Genomic DNA, 8,260 nt, shown 5'->3' on the forward strand with positions numbered 1-8,260 from the left:
TTGGTTTTCTTCCTGCTGTGTTTACCCTTGTGGAACATTATTTCTTAGTTCTTGACACATCAGTTGCTTGATGCATAATGAGTACTCAAAGTCTTCCTCCAGTTGAGCAGCCAACCTAATCAGTGATAAAGAAATTGGCCCAGCAGGTAACCCAGTGCATCCCAGCAGCAGATACTGAACTCAAACCCAGGTCTGCTGGTCCTGTACTTCCTTGGCACCAGTCTACCTGCCTGGTTTGGGATGAGACACTCAAATGGACTTTTGTGCAAATCCTTATTTATGTAAGAGGCTATCCATTTGGGTAGGAGGACGAGAGGCTCTGAGATTAGATAGACCTGGATTTACATTTTCTGAATTTTTACTCCTCCTCTTACTTCTAGAACCTGGGGCAAGTCATTAATCTCTTGGTACCTCAGTGACTTCATCTGTAAAACAGGAACTCACATCTACCTCATAAATGATTATGTGCACTAAGAGAATATCCACCCATGCCGGCATATCTACATCACCTAGCTGGCTGGAAATATACTAGTGGTAGGTTAGTAGATACATACTTAATAAATTTTTACCTAAAGGAATTGTTTTACCTGCAGCTTCATCCTAAATTGAATGGCTATAACTTTTTGGAGGGATGTCCCATTAAAGGTCCCCTGACTCAACCTGGGCTGAGTGAAGGGCCTTGTGGAGTGACTTATGGCTTGTGACAACAAGGCTGCACTTTTGGAACCCCAACTTGCTGAGGGCCAGGCAGATATCCGAAGTTTTTGTATAATGGGCTTTGTGCAATACTAATAAACACAAAACCTTTTTCTCCGTAAACATGTTCCATGTGGACCCCTGAGGCTGTAGTGCTGCTGAGCTTATTTTTTTTAAATAAAAAATAAGATGAACTGCAAGCACCCAATTAGAGAGGCTCACTCAGATCACTAGAAACTTTCAGGCCTGGACACAAAGGAGGAGGTTTTGAGGGGCTCAAGCAAGAGAAACCATAATGAGAGAAACAGTGAACTGGCTTTTGTTCTTAGCAGTAGCTTTGTTTGTCTTCTGTTTCAGCTCAGAGCTATGCTGCTGGGACTGAACTCATTTCCCAACAAACTATTTTTTGTTTCTTGCTTGCAATGCTCTGTGAACTGATGCTCTGAAATGCAAGCATCTTAGTCCTTGGGTTGCAAAGGGTTTGACAACACCATGGGTAGCAGTGGACAATTTCCAACCCTCACCCAGATGCTTCTTCCTATTGTAAAGACCACCCCACAGCCGAGAATGGTTCTAATCCAGGAGTCTCACCCTTGGCATGTTAATGAAGAGGATAAGAGTGGGGATGTGATGTTTTTTAGATGCTGCTCTTGCCCATGTGTTACGGCTCAGCGACCACCATATGTGCATCTTTTAAAAGCAGTTTGTGGGAGATGGAGTTGCAGGCAGATAATGGAGCAAAACATTAGAATAAAACGTCTAAGAACAATGAGCCTCCTATCTGCAGCTGCACCTTGATGTGCAGCTACTTTCTAAAGTTTCAGAACCAGGGCTTTTCCATTTCGGTGTGATTAAATCAGAACTGTATCTCTTCAAGGACCTAGCCAGATCCAAGAACAAGTAGCAGGGTGCTGATTACATGTATCCTTTCCTTATCTTCCTCTAATCGTGTTTCCCACGCTGGTGTCTCCAGCGTTGGTGTAGTCCATTTTATGCACATTCACAGTAAGTTTTCCTTTTGGTCTTTGTTTAAAATTAGAGAGGTCCAGCTGGCGTGGCTCAGTGATTGAGCACCTATGAACCAGGAGGTCATTTTGATTCCCGGTCAGGGCACATACCCGGCTTGGGCTTGATCCCCAGTATGGGGCGTGCAGGAGGCAGCTGATCAATGATTCTCTCTCATCATTGATGTTTCTATCTCTTTCTCCCTCTCTGAAATAAATAAAGTATATTTTTTAAAAATAAAAAAAGTAGAGAGAATGATGTTATTTGCTTACCTCTTTTAACTTGGTTCTCAAAGCAGAAGAAGTATCCATCCTGTCGATTCATATTTTTTTTCCTAGTAACCCATTCGAAACAGACATATTTACTGGGCACTAACACCAACCTAACCCTGTATTATTCAAGGGTGAACAAAACAGACACAGACTCTTAGATCCATAGCCAAATAATCAGATTAACAAGTAGTCACAAATTGTGATCAGCTCCACAGGAGAAAGTATAGGCTCTAACAAGACCTTGTAGCTGGGGAGCTTATGAAGGCTAGTGAGTCAGAGAAGCTCTCCCGAGGAAGTATCCTTTGGATGGAGAACTGAATGATGAATAAGTGAAAGCAAGAGGAAGGTCATTCTGGGCTCTAGCAACAGCATGTGCAGAGGCCCTGGACCAAAAGGAATTCGGCATATTTGCGGAACTAAAAGCCAGAGTGTGACCAGAGGACAGAGAACTGAGGAAAAATGAGATGACATTGGAGAGGGTTGGGCCACTGGCCACATCAAGTAGGACCCAACGAAGTTGGGTTTTTGTCTTCAAATCAATGAAATACCATTAAAAATAAGAATAGAGTTGTGAACAGATTTGTTTTTAAAATCTTGTACTGTAGGATGTAAAATCTATTAAAGAGGGGAGTGCAGTTTTAATGTCTACAAATTCTTTTATACTCCTTGCTTCAGGAAATGGAGTTTAATTCTCATTCCCTTGAGTGTGGGATGGGTTTAGTGACTCACTCCTTATGAACAGGACGTGATACAGGGACAGTGTATCACTTCTAAGGTTATGTCACAAAAGACAAGGTAACCTCCTCCACACTCTTAAATCATTGGCTCTGGAGGAAGCCAGCTGCCATGTTGTGAGGAACTAGGACCTCAGGCAAGGAACTGGAATCTCCTGTCAGTAGTCCCAGGAGGCAGCCAAATTGGGAGCAAATCCTCCAGCCCCAACAAGCTTTCAGATCAGTTTAGCCCCTGTCAACATCCTGACAACTCAAAGTCAGAACAAGCCAGCCCGACTCCTGACTCTCAGAAAGTACATGAGATAGTATGTGTCATTTGAAGCAGCTAAAAGTTGGGGTGGGTTGTCATGCAGCAGTAAGAAGCTAATACGGGAGGTAAAAACAAATAGTAGCAGGAAGTTCCTGCACTAGTCCACACAGGTGATGATGATGATGTCTTGACTTCCTCTTCCTAAAAATAAATCCTGGGAATGAGAACATGACATGGGTCTTTGAGGCCAGGCTTTGCTGCTTAGAAATGCTTTGCCAATTATTTTTTTTTTATTCATATAGCAGAGCTAATAATGTCACTTCTTTTATAGCTTACTTGGAGGTGACAATGTAAAGTCGATAGTGGAGGTTTTAGAACGAAGTTAACTGCTCCAAAAGTACTACCTGGCAGTTTTTGTTATTATATGGGTAGTAATTTTTCTCTGCCAATCTTGTTCTTTGCCACAAGACTAATCCTCATTAAACACTGCTATGTCACTTTCCGTATCAAAATGCATTCAGAGATTCCCATTACTTTTCAAATAAACTTTCAATTCTTTGGCTCTGCTTTGACTCTTCTCTTACTTTAACTTGAAGGTCCATGTTGCTACCTAGGTGAATGCCTGTTCCATTCAAATTCATCATTCCTTTATTTAGTTCCTTTCTGTCTTGTGTGTGTGTGTGTGTGTGTGTGTTTGTGGCTTGTGATGTTCAGTTGAGTCACTTAATTTCTCTAACCCTCAGCTTTCTCCTCTGCATATTGTGCATAACATTAGATACCTGCCCCTCCTTGTTCAGGAAAAGCATCATAAAATTTGTTGCATTGTGACATCATTTGCAAACGCATTCTACTTACAAGAAGCCCTTGCATGAGTGTTACACTTCCTGCATGAGCATACATCAAGTCCAACAGCCACCAAGGGGCAGCTCTCTGGATGTTCCTCCAGCCATGAGGAGGCACTTTAGACCTCAAGTCTCAGCAGGTATTACCTCACTTTCAGGACACCAAGCCCATCAGTCTCACCTCTTGTTTCCCAGCACAAGTTTTGAAATGTGATTAATCACTGCTGATGCATGCTCACCCTTGTTTTATTGCCTAATTAACCTCAGCCGCTCTCTTGCCATTCGCAGAACAATCCAAAGCAGCAGCTGCTCTGCACTTGATACACAGAGGGTGAAGAGAAGATCCCGGCACAGGCTGGGCCAATAGCGCCTCTGCTGATGGCTGCAGTGAAAACCTCAATTCCCAAATGGCCTGGAACTCACTGGCCAAACAAGCCAAAGAAATGGACATGTTTGACCCACACTGAATGCATCCTAAACCTGGAATTTTAAATAGTGCATACGTATGGTAACTTTCCATTTGTATTGCCCTCCCATATTGGCTCAAAAGTATGTGGGCATAATTTTCCACTATCTGAGCTCCCTACTCATAATAACAGGAGTTATTGCTCCTGGTAGAATAGAAATAGTCGTTATGGGTCTAAAATATTCATTATGGGTCTCTTCCTCCTCTCCAAGCCTCATTTAAAAAAGAGAGAAGGGGCCCAACAGGTTCTTTGATTTGCCAAGGACCCAGCACAAAGTCTTTTAAACTTTTAATTTTTGTATTGTTTGAGTTAGCACCAAAGCACAATCATTTTAGTTAAGCCACAGTATGGCATCCAGATGTGCTATCTACATACCTGGTAAATACAGAGGCACAGAAAGGCTTTCTGGAAAGAACAGAAAAGTAATAGATTCTTTTTCAGATCACAAGCACACGTAACTGGGGAGGGTTTCAAGTTAAGGAATTCAGGGTGGGGTAAAAGTAGGTTTATGGTTGTGAGTACATGAACTAGTTTATTATTGTATTATTATTATGTATTAATTATTGCATTATTTTCCACATGAACAATGGTAAACCTACTTTTGTCCCAACCTCTTATATAGGAGCTAATCTCGTGGGTCTTGAAACATCTAAGTCCAGTCAGTATCATCATGAAGGAAGTGCTAGCTGTTATCATATTTCTGAGCAACTTCATGCTTTAACAGAACAAGCCACGGTTGTTTGCTAAAATGATGTCTGAATTTCCTTACAAATATACTCTACCAGCAATGTTTCTAAAAAGTACTTTGGATTTCATTCATATCTGAATAATCCTATTTATTTCAGGATGCCTAAGATTGTTTTGAGAAGTCGGCAAGATATAGAAGAAGGGAGAAGGATTCCTCTATAAATTGCTAAGGTGAAGGGAACAATTCCTCTAGTATTGGGTGAGTAGAAAGGTATATGAATTAAGCAATGGGAAGATTTCTTCTAGGAATTTAATCTAGTTTGAAGGTAGTGATCAGAAATGTTTCATGGATGTTTTTAATTTCCACTTGGTATGTTGGGCAATATTATCCCAAAGAAATGGATGCTAATATATCCTAAAAGTGGTTTATTAAATTTAAGTTAACTTTTGATAAAATAAACTTGCCAAGGTCAACATTCTTTATATGAAAAAAAAAGGACTCTGAATTTTTAAAAACTCAATTACACGGAAGCTTTTAGAAATAATGATCGCTAAGGCTTATTTTGGTCTGTTGGCCTTTATTTTGTAATAACTATTCACTGTGACGATTGAAATCGGTTGAATGTTCTCAAATAAGATTTTAATTAAATTGAAAAATCCTCAGAAAATTCTATGAAATGCTTATAAAGTTACCCCTGAGGTTTTTCTCTGTCAAAAGTATAGCAATAAATGGTAACTTAAAAATAACTCAAGTTTTTCCTTGTGTTGCTCCAAGACCACATAAGCAAATTTATGATTTTAGCCATGAGGAGTAGCTGGTATTGGACCTACCTGGAGAAAACTTATAAAAATAATTGTTTGCAGTGATAGAGCTGGAGCCAAAGCAGAACCACAATCCTTGTGCGGCTGGAGGGCACAAAGGTGCGTCCCATTTTCATTAAGTCTTTTTTCCTGGAGACAATTCTCAGCCTGTGGTGCGGCCAGATGAAACCCTAGCAGTGAGTGTTATATAAAAGGCCAAATACTTTTAAAATATGTTTTATAAAAGTATATGCCCTTCAAAACTCCACACAATTCAACAGCAAACAAATAACAATAAACCCAAAATATAAAAGAAGCAAAACAAACAAACAAAAAAACAACAGCAAACCCATCAGATTTTAAAATGTACAAAGGATGTGAATATTTTTCCAAAGAAGATATACAGATGGCTAACGGGTTCATGAAAATGTGTTCAACATCATTAGTCATCAGGAAAATAGAAAACAAAACTGCAATGAGATCGCCCCTCACACCTGTTAGAAGGACTATTATCCAGAAGACAAGAGATAAGTGGTCCCCATGGTGTGAAGAAACCAGGGAGCACTGAGGGTGAGAATGTAAATGGGTGCAGCCACAATGAAAGATAGTATGGAGGTTCCTCCAAAAATTAAAATAGAACTCCCATGTGACCCAGCAATTCCACTTCTGGGTACTTATCTAAAGGAAATGAAAACATTAACTCAAAGGTATCGGCAACCCTAAAATAATTGCAGAAAAAAATATAAAGAAATAATGCCTTCCCATTAAAAATTATGTTCTAATTAGAAATGGAGACCTGACAACTCCCAAGGAAACATTTGCTGTCCCTGTCGTGGTTTAATATCTTACCAAACATTTCATAAACTAAATCTCTTCCTCTTCCACCTTCCACCTTTGATTTCAGGAAGTTTAGATCTGATGGGCAGGTAGAAGCATTGTGGTTTATACCTCTCATTGCCTAATAAAATCAACCTTTTTCTTAATTCCTATCTCTAAGAAGAACTTACTACACTGAACTTTGAATTGAGTAACTTAAGGGACAACATCTGTGTATAATAATAAACAAGACACAGCCAAAGATAACTGGATGAATGGCCTGTTGAATTGCATGCTGAGCTTGTTCAGTAAAGTGAGGACTTTAGGTTGACATACTGAGGTGGAGTTATTTTTCCTGATCCTTATTGGCTCAGATTTTCAGTTCCAACTTGAGGCCACGTGTAGGTTGGGATAATAAGGCTAAACCAGCAGCTTTGGATTCAGGCTTCACTCCTGAATGACACACACTCCTAATCTGCCATTGGCATCAAACCAAAGGGTACGCGTGATTCATTTTACCTGAAATCTTGAGGAAAAAACAATAATTTCTTTTAGCTTTAATTTCACACATATAATGTGGAAATGCAAACTCTTAACTTAAAACAAGACTTAAGAAAGGGAGCCTCTTTAGTGCATATCGCTGACATTTCACAGGCATCTGTGTTTAATTCTTTGCTACCAGCAGGGAGGACATGTTTGAGAATGGAGAGAATATACTGTCGTATCAGCCTGGGATTCAATTTCACCTCCGCCTCTAAGAGTGTCATTTGGGGAAAGTTGTCTAAACACTCTGAGATGTAGTTTATTCACATTTAAAAAGAAGACACTAATATTTACCTCAGGTTGCCATAATTAAACAGAGAGAGGGATAGAAACCTTGGACCTGTCTAGCTGGATTGTAACTTCTCCTCTCTACTTCTGTCTTACCCTCTAAAATTGTGTGAAGGCATTTAGGGATATGTTAAAAGGAGGAAGAATGGGAGAGCACAGTGTTTTAGCACAGACTTGCACTCGGGTTTGCTTCCCAGGAGTCAATTCCTTCAGGCTTTTCTTCATCGTGGTGCTGTCATAAAGGCTGGGAAAGAGTCCATCCGGAGAACACAGAGCTTGTGCCATATTTGGCTCTTGCCTAGGGGACCAGGCTTGGAAAGAGTCTGCAAGTGTTTCAGTTTTATCATTTGGGTGAGGCCAAGTAAAAGCAACGTTAAAAAGGAAGGCTACCCTCACGTGCTAACGTAAGTAACTCAACAAGGTGTAGGACAAGAGGGTGCATGAGGAGGGCCAGCCAGGGGCTCTCAGGAGATCAGGTGAAGTATGGGGAAGAAGGTTGGAGGACAAGTAGAAGGACTGCAGGAGACGCTCAGGAAATGCACAGAAAGTTTGGGGTCAGAACCTTAGTTGCAGTGTTGTTGTCGGAGGCTACCTGGTATCTGAGGGGAGCTGCAGGGTGGGAGGGAAGTGGAACTAAATGGTGAGCTGTCTTCCATCCAGGTGGTTCACATATCAGGGTGTTCACAAGTTGGGAGTTTGTAATGTGGGGACTATTCAAAGAGTAGTTTGTTCAATGGCACCTCTATTTGTACTATTTGTGCAAATATGAAATCCCTCTACTAATAATTACTTGCCAAATGCAAAGCAAAACAAGGACACCAAAATGAGACAAGACTTATCCATTCTTTATTCATTCAGC

Source organism: Plecotus auritus (genome assembly GCF_963455305.1).
Source record: "Plecotus auritus genome assembly, chromosome: 4".
Classification (NCBI taxonomy): domain Eukaryota; kingdom Metazoa; phylum Chordata; class Mammalia; order Chiroptera; family Vespertilionidae; genus Plecotus; species Plecotus auritus.